Source organism: Plecotus auritus, assembly GCF_963455305.1.
Source record: "Plecotus auritus genome assembly, chromosome: 2".
NCBI lineage: Eukaryota > Metazoa > Chordata > Mammalia > Chiroptera > Vespertilionidae > Plecotus > Plecotus auritus.
The window spans coordinates 75,153,330-75,175,319 of NC_137771.1; the positions used below are offsets into that span (position 1 = coordinate 75,153,330).

At 43.2% G+C, this 21,990-nt stretch overlaps 1 long non-coding RNA gene across 1 annotated transcript; it reads right to left on the reverse strand.

Moving 5' to 3' along the window:
• Positions 1-5,208: 5,208 nt before the first annotated feature.
• On the reverse strand, positions 5,209-14,768 carry LOC308241963. The gene is made up of 3 exons (XR_013959909.1): positions 14,618-14,768; positions 11,570-11,677; positions 5,209-7,922 (listed from the first exon to the last, which is right to left on the reverse strand). It is a non-coding gene; the product is annotated as an uncharacterized lncRNA (long non-coding RNA).
• Positions 14,769-21,990: the final 7,222 nt, after the last annotated feature.

The window sequence follows — 21,990 nt, forward strand, 5'->3', positions numbered from 1 at the left end:
GGGAACCCCCACCCTGATCCAGGACACCCTTCAGGGCAAACCAGTCGGCCCCCACCTGTGCACCAGGCCTCTATCCTATCTAATAAAAGAATAATAGGCAAATTGACCATCACTCCAACACACAAGATGGCTGCCCCCATGTGGTCCAAGATGACTGCCTCCATGTGGACACAAGATGGCCGCCACAAGATGGCCAACAGGGGAGGGCAGTTGGGAGGAACCAGGTCTGCAAGGGAGGGCAGTTGTGGGCAATCAGGCCAGCAGGGTAGGGCAGTTGGGAGGGACTAGGCCTGCAAGGGAGGGCAGTTGGGGGCAATCCATTCTACAGGGGAGGGCAGTTAGAGGTGACCAGGCTGGCAGAGGAGGGAAGTTGGGGGCGACTGGGCCTGCATGGGAGGGAAGTTAGGGGAAAATAGGCTGGCAGGGGAGCAGTTAGGCATCAATCAGGCTGGCAGTGGAGTGGTTAGGGGGTGATCAGGCTGGCAGGCAGAAGCAGTTAGGGGCAATCAGGAAAGCAGGAAGGCGAGCAGTTGGGAGCCAGCAGTCGTGGATTGTGAGAGGGATGTCCGACTGCCCATTTAGTCCTGATCCCAATAGGATTGGAAAGGGTGCAGGCTGGGCTGAGGGATACACACCCCCGTGCATGAATTTCATGCACCGGGCCTCTAGTAATGATTCTAAAATACAGATAGTGGTTGAATACACACACACACACACACACACACACACACACACACACTCACACTTTCTTTTGAAATAATTAATTAGCATGAAGAGGGGTATATCCAGGTTGGCATTACCTTAATCAACAAAGAAGAGATGTTTCCATTGGGCCTATAAAGTCATAAGGCCCAGCAAGCAGGACCACTTGCCCTGAAGCCTCAGCCTAATAGAGTCTTTTCTTGCTCTGGACACCACTCAAAACTGTTTGCCTTATGTGTTACCTTGTTAAAAGAGTTAGAGAAGCATGCTCAGATACCGTATAGGTTGCCTCCAAAATCCAAAGACCTTTTCTTTGTGATGGCAGATGTTAGGTACAATAACTTGTTTGTAACTTTTAGAGAGGGGTATCTTCACATGCCTGGGAGTACTGGATCCACAGAAACTCACTGGTGTGCCAGACCTCTGAATTTTCTCAAAATTTGTCTTCCACCCTTTGGCATACATATGTTTTTCTAAGGCATCTAGGCTACTTGCTTCTTCCTGCTCGCCAGGTACAATTAGCATAATGCTACCAATGTAATGGACCAGTGTGATAATCTGTGAGATACTAAGATAAAATATTTCCTGGTATATTCTAGTTCGACAGGAAACAGGAGAGTGACGTAGCCCTGAAATATGAAAATGATGGTATACTGGAGATCACTTTGGAAAGTAAATGATTGTCTAACCACTATGCTGTTCAACCTGAAACTACTACAAAATAATATTAAATGTAAACTATAATTGAAAAACATTTAAAAATAAACAAATACATAGTCAGAATTTAAAAGATAAAGAAGATAGAAAGAAAATAATGATATACTACTGTGCTTCCTGCCCTGTAAAGGTAAACTGCTTTTGATTACCTTTGCTAATAGTAACTGAATAAAAGCATTTTCTAAGTCAGTATCTGCGTACCAGATGCCAGGCTGCAAATGACATAATCATCTAATTAAGCAAAAATCCACATTCATCCTCCAAGACCTCAATGGTTTTTGCCATCAACTAGAAAAGTTAAACTGGACAGTGAAGTCATCAGTAGTTTTTTTACGCAGGGAGCGTGTGGTGTCCTCAGAACAGGGGGTGGCAATACTCCTGCTGGCAAGGAGGGTTCAGAGGACTTGGGATTCCAAGTACTCAGCACCACCTCTTCTGCTGAAATGTCCTTACCACATATCTTAGCTTCCCACTCCCTTCTTATCCATGTCTTCACTTAGCACGGAAGACCCAATGGTGTTGTGCATGTAACTGACACCGCAACTCTGCAGCCTTTGCAATGAGGCTCTGTGTTTAGCTCTCAGTCACAACCGCCCTGCGCCTATAGGATCTAAGGGATTCTTTTAAAAATGTGATAGATATTTTCTGATTATCCACCCATGCCCCGAGTTGGGCATTCAACGTTTAATACTTGCCATTTTTTCTGTATGTGCTCTCTAGGATTAGGAGACATGGCCATGCCAAACCACACAATCTTTGCACCACCATCGTTGCCATCGCCACTGAGTGCCATGGCCACTTGATCTTCCAGTGCCTTGCCTTTAATCTTTCCATCCCATGCCTTGAGTAATCTGTGCCCCAATATGCTCCCTAGCAAAAAGGTTAGCCATTTGTTTTGTTTCCTGCTGCCATCCCCTTCCTCCTTTAATTCAGTCCAGGGCCTGGCAAGAAAGGGGTAGGACCCTCAAAAGGGGTATTAGAGAAAGCGTAATGAAATTACTTTTTACAAAGGTGAGATATGATATAGGGAACCTACAAGAGATGGTGGGGTACTAGAAGGCTAGCAGGAAGACATTAGCATCTCTAAATTGGGAAGGGCCAGGAGAGGGATTGCTGAAACCCCTGAGAGCTGTAGTGAGAATTATAGCCCACTGAGAGAGGACTTTCCAGAAGGAACCGTGGATTTTGATATAAAAACACACAGCCTGTTTCCTGGCAAGGAGGCAAACAGGGGAATAAATCCACCAGCCTTTCTCTGTCCTCCATTTTCCAGTCTCCTGCCAGTGCTTCCCACTGGCCAAACCCAGCTGGCAACCTACTTAATGCTGTTGATAAAATCAAGATCTCAGGGCACAGAGCAAAGTGTGAAAAGATGGCAAGTGGATCTAACTCTGTCCTCCAGTCAAACCACCCCCCACCACCTTTTCCCCATTTGCATCCACTACAATTCTTTTTTTTTTTCAAATGAAAAACAAATTTCCCTAAAATACGGAACACACACACACAAATTTCCATTAGCATCCTTGAGTGATATCAATTCCATCATAGTTTTACCTGAAACCTAAGACATAAACTACCACTAGTGTTCTTCATATAAGACTGTAGATCTATCAAAAAGAAGAAAGAGAAATAATAAATTAACCTAAAACATTGATGCTATTGTTTAAAATGGAGAGTATCTAGCACAATAGTATACTGCTCTGGCTCCTTAGCATCTATGTGACTCATAATTGCTATGCTCTGACTGTGAGGCAATGGGAGCTCCCTGGAGGAAAATGGTTATCAGGTGGAGATGAGGCCAAGAAAGAATTATACACAGGACAGCAGGGGCAGAGGACAAAGCTGAAGACTCTGAGCTGGCTTGTCTTCAAGATCAAGATCCAGTTTCAGAGACATCAGTCCTAGTCAGCATGACCTAGCCCATTTTTAGAGGAAAGTAGGATCTAGACCCGGAGAAGGGACCTAGTAAAAAGTAGGGTGAGGGGGTGGTTAGAACTCCAACCTGTTAGGCTGGTGTTCAGGGCTGGGTGCTAATTCTATATTGTAACATTACAGAAGTTTGAATAGGCCTCTGCTAGCACTGATTAAACAGGGTGCTAATGCTCATGTGGCACCCTATTTAATAAACAAATATTGAGTATTTTTATGTGGCAAGTATTGTCCTGAACACTGGAGATACAATGTTAAAAAAAGAAAAATAAATCATTGTCTTTATGGACCTTAGGTAGAAGTGAGAAAGGCACAGTTCAGATACATTCATTCAAATGCTGAGTTAATCATTACAGTAAAGCATGCTGTGGAGAACTGTGGGTGCTATCATAACACACAACAGAGGCCCTACCTAATAGAGAGTCACAGAAGACTTCTCAGGAGACAAATTTATCTCAGGATCACTAGCTGGTAGACATGAGAGCAACAAACCACTTCTATTGTGGTGAAAAAGCTCCCAGTCACTATCCTACCAGCCGTGCTCTGCTGAGTTCAGCCTGCACAGGAGAGAGCCAGGCAGAGTTGGCCCTGGAAGAATGTACAGGAAACAGAACTGCTGCTGTAGGTGTGTGTGGTTATATTTGGTGGCTCTAATTCCACTTGCTCTGTGAGTCTAAGATCTCTCTCTCTCTCTCTCTCTCTCTCTCTCTCTCTCTCTCTCTCTCTCTCTCTCCCTCCCATCCCCCACATGCCTGTGGGCAGAGGAGGGGGGAGGGGAGAGAGAAAGAACATTTTGTCTTTGTCTCCATGTTATTTCCTTGTTTGCTCCAATGTTGGTTTTTTAAATCAGGAAACCAATCCCAGCAGCCATTAAAAGTGAATTCAGTACTTGGGGCAAATGCTAAACTCTCTCACATTATTCCTGCCTGTCCTTTCTTTTTCTTCTTGGTTCCTTGTGTCTGCTCAACTTTAGACTCTTTCTGTGTTGTGGTTATAAGCTCAAACTCTGAGGTCATACAGATCCAGGTTCCAGTCCTGGCTTCCCCAGTTACCAGCTGTGGGACTTGGGGCTAGTTCCTTAATGTGCCTGAGCATCAGCTTTCCCAGTTATAAAAGGACAATAATGATAGTACCCACCTTTCAGGGCTAGTGTGAGAATAAAGTGAGAAATGCTATTACACATGGAAGCTTTAGTTATTATATTGTTTTTCCATTCTCACCCTAGGACCTGGCAGCAACACCTCACTACTGAACTGGAATACTCATCCTCTACTAGGACACAGACTGCAGTTCCTCTCAGGTGCTTCTCATTCAGGGTGGCTTCACTTAAACACCCCATTCAACCTCATTCTCTAGGTCACCTGAAGGGGGTTAGCCAGGCACGCAACGCCACCTGGGAGTGTCAGGCAGCTCCTTTTCAGGACCCTTCCTCTCTCTTTTTTTCATTCCATAACTTTCTAATGTGTATAGATTTTTTTTTTATATTTATGAAACAATTTTAAGTAAACTCTTCTTAATTTTAAAATCACATGAATATAATGTCACACATTTCTATTTCTGGGAAGAAAAAAAAACACTCTAAAACTAACAACCAAAGTGGCATTAAGTTGCTTTGTACTAATGCTAATGATTTTTTTTTATGGTCTATGGGCCTGGGTAGGAACAAAGTGCTCCCCAACCTTGATAATATGATCTCTTGAGGTTCCTTTAGAGATATAAAAAGCAAGCTAATGACAAAATAATGAGTTCTAGCCTACATGATGTGCAAGCTATGTGCCCAGGCTTTGTTGATAGGTCTGAGATGCTGTTGGTCAGTATTTCAAGAAAAAAGACAAGAGTTGTCCATATTTCTTTTTATTTAAATCTTTTTAGGATTTATTTATTTATGCTAGTTTCTTAAGTAATTTCTGATTCAACAATAAGGCTATTGCTTAGTCATGCATCTTATTTTTTGTGATACTGAATGCATTTTTTAAAATATATTTAATTGATTTTTTACAAAGAGGAAGGGAGAGGGATAGAGAGTTAGAAACATCGATCAGCTGCCTCCTGCACACTCCCTACTGGGGATGTGCCCGCAACCAAGGTACATGCCCTTGACCGGAATCGAACCTGGGACCCTTGAGTCCGCAGGCCTACGCTCTATCCACTGAGCCAAACTGGTTAGGGCCTGAATGCATTTTATTGTAACATTTTCCTAAACTTTTTATTTTGAAACAATCTAGGTTTACATATAAGTTACAAAGATATTACAGAACTCTTACACATTTTACACTCAGCTTCCCCTAATGTTATTACATTATCTATTACACTTATCAAACCTAAAAAAATTGACATGGCTACAGCATTATTAACTAAACTACAGACTTTAGTTGAATTTCACCCATTTTCCCACTTAAGGATTTAGTAAGATACCACATTGCATTCAGTCATCAGATTTTCTTAGTCTCCTCCAATCTGTGTCGCATTCAGTTTTCCCTTGTTTTTCATTAATTGACACTTTTGAAGAGCACTGTCGGATATTTCATGGAATGTCCCTCAGTTTGGGACCAGAACTTGTCTGATGTTTTCTCATGTTTAGACTGGGGGTATGGATTTTTTTATTTTTATTTTTTAGAAAACCATAGAGATGAAGTGCCCTTCTCATTGCATCATATCAGGGAAACACGAGGTCAGCATGTACTAGTCAGCTTATTACTGGAGGTGGTGACCTTGATTGCTTGGTTAAGGTGCTGTCTGCCAGCTTTCTCAACTGTAAAATTAGTATTTTTACTCTTTTTATACTTTATTCACTAGAAGCAGTTACTAAGTCCAGTTAATAACACTCAAGGGCTGGAAAAATAAATTACATCTCCTGGAGGGAGAAGTATCAAAGGACTTGTGGACATTTTTTAAAAAACCACAAAAGCATTTAACAAATATTTTGGGTGAGATAGTTTGGGGTTATGCTTCTATTCTGTCTCTCTTTAAAGTTTCACCCACTAATCTTATCATTCACCCTTGAATCTTGTCCACAATAATTATTACTATGGAGTTCAAGTGGTGGTTTTTCTATTGCCCTCATTCTGTCTACATTTGTTATTTGAAGTTTTGGAATTTTTCTGTAAGGAAGAGTTTTCCCTCCTCTACCATTTATTTACTCAATCATTTCTTTGTATCAGTATGTACTAACAGATACTTATTTTATTCTTTGGGTTATATTCGAATGTTATTGTCATTAATTTTGTTGCTCAAATTGATCCAAGTTTGGCCAATAAGAGCTCTTTTTATTCTGTATCATCTCTCTGCCTGCCTATCTAGCTCTCTGTCTATATGAGTTCATGCTGATATCCTTGACTCCTCCAACTCCACACCGTTTATTCTAGCCTTCCCTCCTTTGCTTATTTGTTATCTTACTTCCTCTGACAATGAGAAACATCACTTCTGTTATCTACAATTTATGCACTTATTTGTTCAACCCCGATGTACTCAGAAAGCAGTATCAGACTTGCTGACTTGTATTCTTGTGGGAAACAATTACCAGGTAGAGTGCAGTGCTTTTGTCGGTTCTTTTTGTCTTTGGCATTACAGTTTACAGTACAGCATGCTTTCCCAGATTACCTAGGTCAGCTCTTCCCCACTCGCGTGCAGTTTTGTTAGACATTTTTCATACAGTTAGATGCATTCGTCATAGTCAATCTGCGCTTCATCTTGGGATTCCCTGATGTCCTGATTTATTTTTTTAAAGCTGCCTGCAGTAAAGTTTGCTCTTTGTGGTATACAATCTAGTGGGTTTTACTAAATGCATGGAGTCAAGTGTTCACCACCACAGCCCCTTTGGGTGAACTCCTTCCACTGGCCTGACACATATGGTAACATTTTCAATAATATTTCTAAGGACTAAGTGATATTAGGAATCAACTTACCCAAAACTTTTCTATTTCAAAATTTTTGGTATTTTAAAAATGTAAAAAGTAATACATGTACATTTTTGTTTAATGGTAGAAAAGGTATAATATGAAAAACAGTTCTCTCTCAGTCATTTGTATGTGTCAATATGTCAGAGCTTGTCTCCTTCGGTGATTCTTTTGATCTCCACTGGCTTGTCCTTGTCTGCCCCAGTGTCAGACCTTTAATTCTGGACATATCTCCCAGCAGCTAATGGTTCCAAGTCCTGTTCTCAGAAGTAACTAGTATTGACCCTTTCATTTCACATATAAGAAAGCTGAGAATCAGATATTAAGGCCAACCAGTTATTTATGACAAAACTTGAGGTGAAATTCAGACTCAAGCCTCCCAGCCCACTGTTCTTTCTGCTTCCTGGTGTTTCGTCCAAAGGCACGTACTCGGATCAATCTGCAACCCAAATGTGGGTGAGTGTGAAGTGGAAAACTTGTAAAACACCCACAAGGTGGTAGGCAAGTCGGTTGCTTTGACTTCAGCTGCTATAGCTGTAGATCAAGAGGCATTTGTGTGCTGAGGGGGGTCTCAATCCACATGATTTTTATTTCTCTCCCCTCTGGCTGTAGCAGGAGGTTACTAGGAATTTGTAGAGAAGCTCAGACACAAGGCATCAGGTTTTCTTATGGAAGTCCCTGTTTTGCAAAGATTTAAGGAGTAGCAATTAGAAGCACAATACTCGACACCACTAAAAGAATCATTGATAAAATTTGTGCCCTTGAAACTGAAGTTTGAGGAACAGAAAAGAAAAAGAAACTCTGGAATTTGTATACTAGTCATGAAACGACCCCACGACTGGAATAGTGTGGCACTCTGAAGCCAGAAAGGCGGAGGAAGAACCCACAGTGGCAGCCCGATGGAAGACAGAGCTGCCACAGGACCAGAGCAGGACATCACGCTCCCACCTCCTGGAGGAAGCTTCACCAGCATCTAGACTAGCTGCTGCAGCTCTAAAACTAAACCATGACTCTAGCTGTGAGTACTGGAAATAGGCACAGATATTTAAACTCACATTATTTCCAGGGTGGAGTTTAGTTTTCTAACTAATCCTTTTATCACTTGAATAAAATGAACCCCATATCCTGTTAAAGATAAATGCCTGAAGTGGGTGGAACTTGCTAACGTGTGTAGTCGCAGCCCTAGTGGGTGCCCAGCATGGGCAGACTGGGACAACATGCCCAGCACAAAATGTTGCCCAAACAGGCCCCAATTCTATGAAGATGTGCCACTCCTTACAGGTATGAAACAAAACCCCAAGTAGCAAAATTTAGAAGTCCTTCCAGGAAGTGTAGCAATATATTCATCTTTCTGTGTTACAAACTGGTTTATGTTTTGAAATTAATTATACATCTCACAATTGTACATTTATTTTAAGAATATTTTAACATTAATAAATCTCATGAAACCATCACACAAGCAAAATATAGAACATTTCATCACCCCCAAAAGTTCCCTCATGCTATCTTCCAGCCAATTTTACCCCACTTTAAAATGCAGTCACTTTCTGACTTCTATCATAAATTTATTTTGCCTGTTCTTGTACTTCATTTAATCAAGGATGTTTTTGTGTGTGTGCATGTGTGTGTATGCATACACATATCTTTCACTGTTTCTGATATTCATCCATATTGCTGTACTTATCAATAGTTCTTCCTTTTTATTGTTGAACTAGAGGCCTGGTGCACAAAATTCATGCACGGGGGTGTGTGTCCCTCAGCCCAACCTGCAGCCTCTCCAATCTGGGACCCCTCGAGGGATGTCCAGGATCTGGCCTAAATGGGCAGTCGGACATCCCTCTCACAATCCAGGACTGCTGGCTCTCAACCCCTTACCTGCCTGCCTGCCTGATTGCCCCTAACCACTTCTGCCTGCCAGCCTGATCGATGCCTAACTGCTCCCCTGTCAGCCCGATTATCTCTACCTGCCCTCCCCCACAGGCCTAGTCCTCCTAACTGCCCTTCCCTGCTGGCCTGGTCACCCCTAACTGCCCACCCCTGCTGGCCCAATTGCCCCTAACTGCCCTCCCCTGCCAGCCTGGATACCCCTAACTGCCCTCCCCTATAGGCCTGGTTGCCTCTAACTGTCCTCCCCTACAGGCCTGGTCCCCCCCCAACTGCCCTCCCTTGCAGGCCTGGGTCCACCCCTCAACTGCCCTCCCCTGCAGGCCTGGGTCCCCCCCAACTGACCTCCCCTGCAGTCTTTGTTGCCCCCAACTGCTCTCCTCTGCAAGCCTGGTCACCCCTAACTGCCCTCCCCTGCAGGCCTGATTGCCCCCAACTGCCCTCCCCTGCAGGCCCAATTGTCCCTAACTGCCCTCCCCTGCCAGCTTGGTCAACCCTAATTGCCCTCCCCTACAGGCCTGGTTGCCCATAACTGCCCTCCCTTGCAGGCCTGGTCCCTCCCAACTGCCCTCCCTTGCAGGCCTGGTCCTTCCCAACTGCCCTCCCTTGCAGGCCTATTCCCCCCCTCTGCCCCAACTTCCCTCTCTTGCAGGCCTGGTCCCTCCCAACTGCCCTCCTCTGCCAGCCCGGTCACCCCCAACTGCCCTCCCCTGCAGGCCTGGGTCCCCCACAACTGACCTCCCCTGCAGGCCTTGTCACCCCCAACTGCTCTCCTCTGCCAGCCCGGTCACCTCTAACTTCCCTCCCTTGCAGGCCTGATTGCCCCCAACTGCCCTCCCTTGCAGGCCTGGTCCCTCCCAACTGCCCTCCCTTGCAGGCCTGGTTCCCCCCCCCCCCCCAACTTCCCTCTCTTACAGGCCTGGTCACTCCCAACTGCCCTCCTCTGCCAGCCCGGTCACCCCTAACTGCCCTCCCCTGCAGACCTGGTCCCCCCCAACTGCCCTCCCTTGCAGGCCATCTTGTAGCAACCATCTTGTGTCCATAATGGAGCAGCCATCTTTGACCACATTGGGGCGGCCATCTTGTGTGTTGGAGTGACTGTCAATTTGCATATTACTCTTTTATTATATAGGATAGTATTCCATTGTAGGGATATACCACAATCTGTTTAATCACTCTCTTATTGATGGATACTGGGGTATCCAGTTTTAGGCTGTTATGAATAAGGTTGCTATGGATATTCCTGAATTAATATTTAATTTTTTTCTTCTTAAAAAACTTATTCTTTTGAATGAATTTCAAATTTACAAAAAGTTACAAAAATTAAAATAGCACAAAACACTCATACTCTTTATCCAGATTTATCTATTAGAAATATTTAACCTTTGCTTTATCATTTGTGTGTGTGTGCTTTCTCTTTTTGTATATGTATATGGGTGTGTTTTCCCCTGAACCATTTTAAGGCCTTTTACTCCAAAATTATGGCCCTTTACTCCTAAAAGTTCAGTGTGTATTTCTTAGAATATGGATATGGTCTAATATAACCACAGTATATTTATCAATTTCAGTAATATAACATCAATATAATACTCTAATCTACCAATCATATTCCGATTTTGTCCGTTATTAACCCAATAATGGCCTAACAAAGTCTCTTACTCTCCCCTCCCTCAATACAAAATCCAGTTTAGGGTTAGCTATTGCTTTTAATTGTCACCTCTCTTTAGCTTCCTTTAATCTAGAGTATTTCTAAAGCCTTTCTTTGTCTTTATGACATTGACATTTTTGACAAATACAGTACCCGCCCTTTTTAAATGTTCCTTATATAGGTTCTGAGTTTCCTCATGATTAGATTCACATTATGCCTTCTAGACCAGAATACTGCATAAGAGATATATCCTTTTTAGAGGAGCTCATTTACAGAAATGAGATGTCTATCTATCCCACATTGATGATATTAATTTGGACTGCCCAGTCAAGACGATTTTCATTTTGTTCACTGTAAAATTACTATTTTCTCTCTGTTGTAACTAATTGTTGGTCTATGGGGGGATAATTTAGGATTATGAAAATATCCTGTTTCTTACGAAAATTTCCTCCTAGATTTAACATCCATTGGTAATTCTTGTCTGACTTAATCCTTACTATGATTGTTGCAAAATGATAATTTTCCACTTGTGTATTCCTACACATTTACCATTTGGCCCTTAGCATTCCACTGTATCAAGAGCTCTCTCTTCTGCATTATTTATTTATTATAGGTATTAAGTTATTAATTTCTAGTTCTTCAATTACTGTATTTATTTTGGTGCCTAAATTATCCCATTTTGGGGCAAAAGGAGTATCTTCTAGATGGCTCTTGTGTTCATGTGACATAATTTTTTAAATCATCTCCATATTTTCTGGAATAACTAGATGTTCTAGGCTCATCTTATACTTACCCTGCTCCATCCATGGAATTAGATGTTTTTTGAGGAGCTCTGGTTTGTCAGTGAAGAATGGTGTTAAAGATCAAGATCTAGGTACCAAAGTATCTTTGCTTCTTGTCCCTTTCAGTGGACAAAATTAAGAAATATATTATACAGATATACAATTATATATAGTGTAGGGGTTCAGAATAAATGACCCCAAGATGTGCCTCTGTGGTTTGTGGATTATTTCGAGCTAAAGGCAACTATGGGCTCAAGAGAAGCTTCTGTCCACCCCCCTCCCTCAACTACCAAGAAGAATTTAAATTAGGGACATTGCCCATAAGAGATGATCAGAGATAAACTTACCAACCTATCTCTATGGCAGGGAAAACTACTAATTATGGAATACCTCTCTTCTTATTGTCCTGGAAATGACCTTCCTCCCCTCTAAAGCCCCAAAGTGCCTTACCTCATCCTTAGTTCAGAATGTCATACAAACTCATTTTTCTTTCTATCTATGAACCTCTCATGTATATATAGGATTTCTGACTTTCTTATACATATATACATACATACATACATATGTATTTAAATTTGGTAATTTTCTCTTGTTAATCTGTCAGATGCAGATTTAATTAGACCAGGCAAAAGAACCTGGAAGGTAGAGGAAAGTTTATTCCTCACCAATACCTGCAAATACATAAACATATCCTATCTAATAAGGAGGAAATATGCTAATTGACTGCCCCGCCCTCAAATATGGTGGCTCCCACAGCCACAAGATGGTGGTGCCCAGTCCCCTCAGCCCTGCTGGGGTGGCAGGCGCTCCTCCAGAGTCCCCCAGTCCCCTCAGCCCCCCAGCCACCCAGGGCTGGCCCGAGGCGCAGGCAAGCCTCAGATGGTGGCTGCCCAGCCGCCCAGGGCCACCCAGGGCTGCCCAAGGTTCAGGTAACCAGAGCCGGCCGAGGCTTGCGCTGCCGGCAGTGGCAGCAGCAGAGGTGTGATGGGGCGTCTCCTTCCCCTGATCGCCGGGTTGCTTCCCGCCCCTGAGGGCTCCCGGACTGTGAGAGGGGGCAGACCAGGCTGAGGGACCCCACCCCTCCAGTGCATGAATTTTCATGCACCGGGCCTCTAGTGTACTTATATACATGAACTTTATATATGCATACACACACTATCTATATATGTTTTAGATTTCATAAATTCACACATGAGAACTCCAATTCCAATCCATCCCCTCGGATTCCTTTTTTTTTCTTCTTCCATTACGTATTTCTATGTCCCTTCTACCTTCCTGAGATCTGTAGTTACCAGCAACATCAATACATTTGCTCAATCCTATAATATATTCTAAAATAGCTTCAGAATCACTTTGCCCATAATACTACAATAAAGACATTTCTAACATGAGCTCAGGGTTCATTTGTAATTCGTTCTTATTCTTCACCTTGCCAAGACTGAGTAGTCAAATATTTGTTCATCATTTACTTGGCTTCCTTCCATCTTTCCTTCCTTCCTTAGCTCTTTTCTTATTGTTGCGCCCCCCTACCTGCCCCCGCTTCTCCCAGTTTGGGTTATGGTTTCATCTGAAATACAATTAGGTTCATTTGTTTTGTTTTCCTTTCAGTTTTTCATTTCCCCCTTTGTTCTTAGTGGTTGAATTTAATTTCATATGTAAAACATAAATATACTTCAAGAGTAAGAATTATGCAAAAAAAAAAAAAAATTCTCAGAGAAGTGATACTCCCTTCACATCCCTTCCATCTGGTTTCCTGCCACCCCCATATACCACTAATTCATAGTTATCTGTTTTCTCCTTTAGTGTTTCTTTTACAATGATAAGAAAATATGTATATACTAGGGGCCCAGTGCACGAAAATCATGCACTTGGGGGTCCCTCAGCCTGGCCTGCACCCTCTTGCAGTCTGGGAGCCCTCAGGAGATGTCCAACTGATGGCTTAGGCCCACTCCCCATGGCCCTCTCGCAGTCCAGGAGCCCTCAGGCGATGTCCGATTGATGGCTTAGGCCTGTGGGGAGCAGGCCTAAGCCAGCAGTCGGAGATCCTTAGCGCTGCCATGGAGGCAGGAGAGCCTCCCGCCACCGCCGCTGCACACACCAGCTGTGAGCCCGACTTCTGGCTGAGCAGTGCACCCCTGTGGGAGCGCACTGACCACCAGGGGGCAGCTCCTTCTTTGAGCATCTGCCCACTGTTGGTCAGTGCACATCATAGCGACCGGTGGTTCCACCGTTTGGTCGATTTGTATATTAGCCTTTTATTATATAGGATATCCTTGTTTTCCCTTCTTTTGTACTTAAAAGGTAGCATTCTATATAAACGTGTCTGCTTTTTGTAACTTAATGATTCCTTCTGAAATTATTTCATTTCAGTTCATAGAGGTCTCTATTATTTTTTTACAGCTGTATAGAATTCATTCTGCGCCTTTACCAAAGATTTTACAATTATGTCCTATGTTTGATTAGTTTCCATTATTTTGTAATTTCAAATAATCCTGCAGGAAATAATCTTAAATAAAATTGTTTAATGGAACTCATTATTTATCTATGGTGTCATTTAAAATTTAATTTTAGCCCTGACCAGTTTGGCTTGGTGGATAGAGCATTGGCCTGTGGACTCAGGGGTCCCAGGTTCGATTCCGGTAAAGGGCATGTACCTTGGTTGCGGGCACATCCCCAGTGGGGCGGGATGGGGGAGGTGGTGCAGGAGGCAGCTGATTGATGTTTCTCTCTCATTGATGTTTCTCACTCTCTCTCCCTCTCCCTTCCTCTCTGTAAAAAAATCAATAAAATATATTTTAAAAAATAAAATTTAATTTTAAATAACCCTGTTTTGATTATTAAAGCCTGAATTTAATAATTTTAAATAGAAATATCTAAATCCAGTGAGTACCAACACTGATCACATTACTATTCAGAATGGGTCTATCTTAATGTAACTATATTATAGAGGAAAGAAGTGGGAAAGTATAGAAACAGGTGATGGAATAGGAAAGGTAATACTATTTCCACCATTAATTAGTCACAAAATATTGGCCAAGTCGCTTCACCTCCGAACTCACCTCTCCCTGTGATCTATCTTCATCTGTAAATAAGGCCATTGGTCTGGATGTCAAGGTCCATTTCAGCCCTGAAATCTTCCTCTTTTGTTTGTCTCTTTATAGCTTCCCTCTCATAGCTATCATTATCACTTAAATAATCATCTTCTGGTATCTGTTTCACAGAAAAGAAACAAAGTAAATGTGAGACTAGATACCAAGGTATAAATAAATAAACTACGTCAGTTGGATACCTAAATCTTGGTAGTAATTTTCTTTTTAATCAGTGCTAGATTTAGGCTTTAAAAATTGTTCCACACAATCAAAGATCATGAGTGCACAATCAAGAATTATTAGACAGCCCTGGCTGGTGTGGCTCAGTTGGTTGGGTGTTGTCCCATACACGGAAAGGATGCTAGTTTGATTCCAGGTCAGGGCACATGCCCAGGTTGTAGGCTGGATCCCCAGTATGGGGCATGCAGGAGGCAGCCAATTGGTGTTGTTCTCTCGTCGATGTTTCTCTCTCTTTCTCCCTCTCCCTTCCTCCACTGAGTGCCTGCTATGTGCTAGCATGGTACAGGGCCTGAGGATATAGCTACTATAAAGACACAAGTGTGCACATACATTTTTAATCAGTATGATCTGCTTCATTAGTCTGGGGCAGGGGTCCTCAAACTACGGCCTGCAGGCCACATGCGGCCCGCCGAGGACATTTATCCAGCCCGCCGGGTGCCGCTGCCTGTCCTGCTTAGCAGCCGACTCGTCCCGGGCCGCAGTGCGCATAGGAATTTGTTCATAGTTTTTTTTTTAAACTATAGTCCGGCCCTCCAATGGTCTGAGGGACAGTGAACTGGCCCCCTGTTTAAAAATTTTGAGGACCTCTGGTCTGGGGTAAAAGTCGCATAACATTTCAGATTATTTATTTTTTCCAATGAATTGCCCAATTAATTCCCTTATTAGGAAATCCAGTATTTTGCTCTTGGTGTTGCCTCTTTCACCTAGTTCACCAAAACCGATAGGAGCTAACTCAGCCCAAAGAGGTTATTAGATTTGTTTGCAGATAAGAGAGGGAATTGAGGTTTCTGAGTAGTTTGGTGACTGGCTTTTTGGCTATTAAAAATCTTTGGCTGCTAGCTGGTGTTGCCATTGCAAGTTGGCTCTGTCAGTCCCAAGCACCCTTGTTCCACTGCCCCAATGCACCAGGCTGAAGCACGGACTCCCAAAGCTTCTCTATGCTGGGACACTGTCCCCCCAAAACATGGGTAGTTCCTAGGTGACTGAATTGGGATGGCTTTCATAACTTAGCTCTACCTGTGGCCATGAGGCTCTGCTGTTGAACTAGTTCATTAGCCCAGATTTCTATTCCTCCTGAAGCGTTTCTCTTTAGGACCCTGTGCTAGTGAGACAGGACTATCTCAGTCATCAGAGCGGTTCTAATCATGGTAAACCTGGACAAGAAAGAGGTTGAGATCAAAATCTCTTTCCTCTCAGAGGCTCTCCTGGGCAAACATTCCCTGTACGGGTTTGGGCTAATAGGGCTAATAGGAATTGTTTTGTCAGGATGTCTTATTACATACTTTCCCTGGTGCAATGGGTACCTAACTCTTCTTCCATTTGTATCAGTAAGAGGAGCTTCTCAAGTGACTCCTTTCTAAGCAAAGATGGTATGTTCCTGGTGACTTATGTGTTTACTTTGTCAGAGCAATGACATGCCTCTCCAGACACCCTATTATACATTAACTAGAGGCCTGACGCACGAAATTTGTGCACTCGGTGGCAGGGGGGGTGGGAGGCTCTGCCCGGCCTGCACCCTCTCACAGCCCGGGAACCCTCAGGTGATGTCTGACTGATGGCTTAGGCCCGCTCCACCCAGGGAGTGGGCCTAAGCCAGCAATTAGACATCCTTAGTGCTGCCACGAAGGTGGGAGAGGCTCCTGCCACTGGTCTGGCTCGCCAGCCATGAGCCTAGCTTCTGGCTGAGTGGCACTCCCCCTGTGTTAAGCGTCTGCCCCCTGGTGTTCAGTGTGCATCATAGCGACTGGTTGTTTTGCCATTTGGTCGATTTGCATATTAGCCTTTTATTATATAGGATAGAATTATATATGAATCAGAAGTAGTACAAAGGAGGAAGTGATTGACTTGCCAGGAGGTGGAGGGTAGGTAGAAATGGTCAGAAAACACAGTTTGGAGTAGGAGACCATCAGTGCCTCCTATTAAAGGATGAGCTGAGTTGAGAGTGAGGATGGTAGGGCAGGAAGAGATTGGTATTTTAGGTAGAAGGAATAGCATAGTCAAGGGAAGACAACAGAGGGGAATAGCAGTGTGCTTTTGTCTCCTGGGGCAGAGGTAGAAAACATCTATTGGAGGGGAGGAGTGCCAAGACAGGATTCAAGGAGGTAGGCAGAGCTTATATCATAACTGCCTTTATGTAAGATGCCAAACATCCTGGAGTTGGTATTGGTGATGAGGAACTAGTGAGGAATTTATTCATTTGCATATTATTGCCTTCCTTGATAAGCACACAGGACTTCTCTGCTCCTGTTCTCAGGTAAATGTTATCATCCTCTCAGGCACCCCACCAGGAAATCTCAGAGTCCATTTAAGTTTTTTCTTCCAACTAAATAACAGTCTAACCCACCCCATCCATTTGAACCCAAAGTCCTTTCTTCTTGTTTGCTCTGTTTTGCCCTGACTCAGATGATCACAACCTCTTACCTAGATTATTTCAAGAGTGTTCAAACTGTTCTCTGTGCTTGATGTTTCCTCATTCCATCCATCCTACACACTGCCACTAACATGGTCTTCCTTAAATAGAAGCTGAGGTTACTATTCAACCCTGAACTTGAATTAAACATTAAATAATTAACTCCATTAAATATTGACCTCCATTAAACATTTCAACTGTCCTATTTCACACTCTTCCTTGAACCTCCATCCATACCACTTTGCTCTCATTATATCTAAAGCCCCTTTCTTCTATCTATTTTTCAAGGTGTGGCCCAGATTACATCAGCTGCATAAAAAATTACCCCAAAATGTAATGGCTTAAAACAAGCATGTCAAACTCGTGGCCCGCGAATATTTTTGAGGCGTAGCCAATATAGCGGTATGTAAGAATCGTTTTAATAAAAATTTCGTAACTTAATTTTTACAATATCCTGTTACACATAATTATTAATAACTACAATATTCGTTAATGACTGATTACTATAATCATTGCATTTCCCTTACGCGCCTTACGCACAGGCGCACCATGTCTCACCACTAATACTGGCAGCGAATATTTTAGCAGCCGATTGCCACGTCATTAGTCTTGGACTGACTTGTTTGGTGTGCTCAATAGGAAATATTTCGCTTATAGGTTTATATGCATTACACTTATTACTTTGTGCAGTTATTCAGTGTCTGGTAAGTTAATGTTCAAGAAAAAATATTAATTTTTATTAAAATGTTCTATTATTTTATGTTAACGATTACTCATTGGTTTCAGCCCTTTGTACTCAGCATGTCTCTATCGAAATAAACCTACGTTTCTATGAAAATTGAAGCTTTTGGTGTTTTTTTTTTGCGGCCCATATAAACTTAAACCTTGTTTATTTGGCCCGTGTTAGTCCTTGGGTTTGACATGCTTGGCTTAAAACAATGATAAATATTTATTATCTTCCACAGTTTCTGTGAGTCAGGAATTTAGGAGCATCTTGGTGGCGCCAGCTGGCTCAGGGCTGCTCCTGAGGCGGCAGTCTGAGGCTTGACTGGGGATGGAAGACCTATTTCCAAGGCTGGCAAGCAGTGCTGTCTCTTGGGGGGAGGGGAGGAGTCCTCAATTCTCCTCCAGGCTGTTTGAGTGTTCTCTGTGGCAGCTGGCTTCCCCAAGAGTAAGGAAGCAAAAAGACCAAGGTGGAAGCCAAAGGCATTTTATGATCTGGTCTCAGAAGACACATATTATTCTTTTGGTCACACAGACCAGCTCTGATGTGAGAGAGATTACACATGGGCGTGAATGTCAGGAAGCAAGGATTGCTGAGGACAGTGTTGGAGGCTGGCTAACACAACATCTCTTACGAGGTTTTCTTAGAGTCCCTAACTCCATATGACCTTCTCCTTATTCTCAATAGGTCAAACTCTATAAAAGTCAGAGCTCCTGGAGATCTACTGATAAAATATTTTTTCTTAATTATTCAGTATTATAAACTGTGAGCCAGAAAAATTGCTTTGGTTAATTATCAAAGGACAATGCTTAGAAAACTTGTTCTCTAAAAACATAGGTTATCAGAACGTGGTTGTTTGGAACTCATATTAGGGTGAACAGAGCATTCCTTTCTTGCCTGGGAGATGTAAACTATCCAAATCACTTTCACTTAGAGAAGCAGCCTCAATATAAAATGAGTGCATAGGTTCAGATAAGGACTCTAGGACACAATATTCTACATTAATCTTAAATTTATGTTTCCAAGGAAATAGAACCCTGAGTCTGCTTGTCAACTGAGGTCTGATACTAACCCATTTACATACAGATCTGAGTCTCTTAAGTACAGTTTCACATAGATCCTACTTAAACTCTCCCCTTCCCCTAATACTACTAGAGGCCCGCTGCATGAAATTCGTGCACAGGGGGCTAGGTGTGTGTCCCTCAGCCCAGCCTGCACCCTCTCCAATCTGGGACCCCTCGAGGGCAGTTGGACATCCCTCTCACAATCCAGGACTGCTGGCTCCCAACCGCTCGCCTGCCTGCCTGCCTGATTGCCCCTAACCACTTCGGCCTGCCAGCCTGATCACCCCCAACCACTCCCCTGCCAGCCTGATCGATGCCTAACTGCTCCCCTGCTGGCCCGATTGCCCCTAACTGCCCTCCCTGGTCACCCCTAACTGTCCACCCCTGCAGGCCCGGTAACCCCTAACTACCTCTCCTTGCCAGCCTGGTCACCCCTAACTGCCCTCCCCTGCCGACCTGGTTGCCCCCAACTGCCCTTCCCTGCAGGCCTGGTTGCCCCTAACTGTCCTCACCTGCAGGCCTGGTCATCCCCAACTGTCCTCCCCTGAAGGCCTGGTTGCCCCCAACTGCCCTCCTCAGCCAGCTGGGTCACCCCTAACTGCCCTCCCCTGCTGGCCATCTTGTGGCGGCCATTCTGTGTCCACATGGGGGCAACCATCTTTGACCACATGGGGGCAGCCATCTTGTATGTGGGAGTGATGGTCAATTTGCGTATTATTCTTTTATTAGATAGGATAATGACCCCCATTTCTTCCCTTTTTTGGAGACATGCCCACAGTTCTGCTGCTGTGTGGTGTCCTTTGCTGCAAGTTAATACACCTAACTTTGTTGGGTTATAGGTTTGGCTCTGGAGATCTTTATCTGATGGGCTTTATGAACAGCTAAAATTATTTGAGCTCATATTATCTAATTTCATTTTTTTTAGAATCACCCATGCTTCTTGATCAAGGGAACCTTTTGGAATATCTTGCCCAGTGAATCCTTATCTTTCCTCTGAACTACAGTCTACTTCCTAAATATATCATCCCTCTGAAATATAGTCTATTTCCTATACAGACTACATTTAAAAAAAAATGTTCTTATTGATTTCAGAGAGAGAAAGAGAGAGGGAAAGAGTGAAAGAAACATCAAAGATGGGAGAGAATCATTGATCTGCTGTTTCCTGTATAGAGGGATCAAACCATCAATGCAGGCATGTGCCCTGACCAGGAATCGAATGGTGACCTGTTTCATGGGTTGATACTCAACTACTGAGCCACATAGGCTGGGCGGGCCAGACATTTTGGACTAACCTTGCATGCTATTCCTTCACTGCTACAGACTCTAAAATGATTCATTCAGTCACTTTCTCCCAAGGTTCCTAAAACGTTTACATTACTAAGCAATTTATTACTCAAGTAGTAATTTTCCCTTTTGTCCTTCTGAGCAACTTCTTCTTGTTAGGTCACCGAAGGAGGAACGCATGAGGCCAGAATGGTGAGGGATTACAAATTTCTTCAATCATCTGCACATCAGGTGGCTGAGCCTGGATGGCTCCAGCACCCAGTGACAGGAGTCAGCAGCTTTTAAAGGACTTTTGGTGGGCTTTTTTTTTTTTTTTTAATATATTTTATTGATTTTTTTTTTTTTTTACAGAGAGGAAGGGAGAGGGAAAGAGAGTTAGAAACATCGATGAGAGAGAGACATCGATCAGCTGCCTCCTGCACACTCCCTACTGGGGATATCCCCGCAACCAAGGTACATGCCCTTGACCGGAATCGAACCCGGGACCCTTCAGTCCGTAGGCCGACACTCTATCCACTGAGCCACACCGGTCAGGGCTGGTGGGCTTTTTTTCTGGGCAGAGACTTCTTTATGCATACCCAGAGGGGAGATAATGGAATGTGGTCACCACAAGTGAAATGTGGTCTCAGTAAAGGGAATGTCCATAGTGAAATGACCTGAAAAGCCAGTTCCTGGGGGAGGGGTATCAATTCAGTTGCTTGATCAAACCTAACACTTCCCTGGTCTTTAAGATTCAGCTACAAAATTATCTTCTGTGTCAAGCCTTAATCAAAGGCTCTAGATTTAGAAAAACTAAGCATTTACTCTTTTGTGCCTTGCTTATACCTTTTTTTTTAAAAATATATTTTATTGATTTTTTACAGAGAGGAAGGGAGAGAGAGAGAGAGTTAGAAACATCGATGAGATGAGAGAGAAACATCAATCAGCTGCCTCCTGCACACCCCCTACTGGGGATGTGCCCACAACCAAGGTATGTGCCCTTGACCGGAATCGAACCCGGGACCTTTCAGTCTGGAGGCTGACGCTCTATCCACTGAGCCAAACCGGTTTCAGCTAATGTGGCACTTACCATATTGATAATTTTCCCCATGTTTTTCACCTCCACCACCTCTGCAAAATAGGGATTATAATCTGTTCATCCTTGTATCCACTGTGCCAGGTTTACCTAATCACAATTGTTAAATGAGGTGATGAAATATATACATGGCAAATGAAGAATTTAGTAGAAGCTCTAGTTCATTGAAATGTGGACTGTTGAACATCCCTATACACACAGATACACCATTAGTATAGGTATCTGGTCCTTGCGATTCTTGTCATCTGTATTAGGCAACTACCCACTTGTACTGAAACCAACATTTTGTGGGCTATTTTAATGAGGGCTACTTCAACACACAGACTACTTTAATATGCATGCATATTATGCAAGGTTTTATGTACTCGTTTTCTGAATGACACACTTGCTTTTCTTCAGTTTTCTCAACTGAAGAGAGGAACTCACTAAGATACTGTACACATGCCAGTCTAAACGCTAGGAATCACAATTTCTGCATCATTTGGGCCGGGCAGGAGAAGAATGCTGTAATCAGGAATGCTCTTCGGGTCCTGAGAGTAAGGCCAG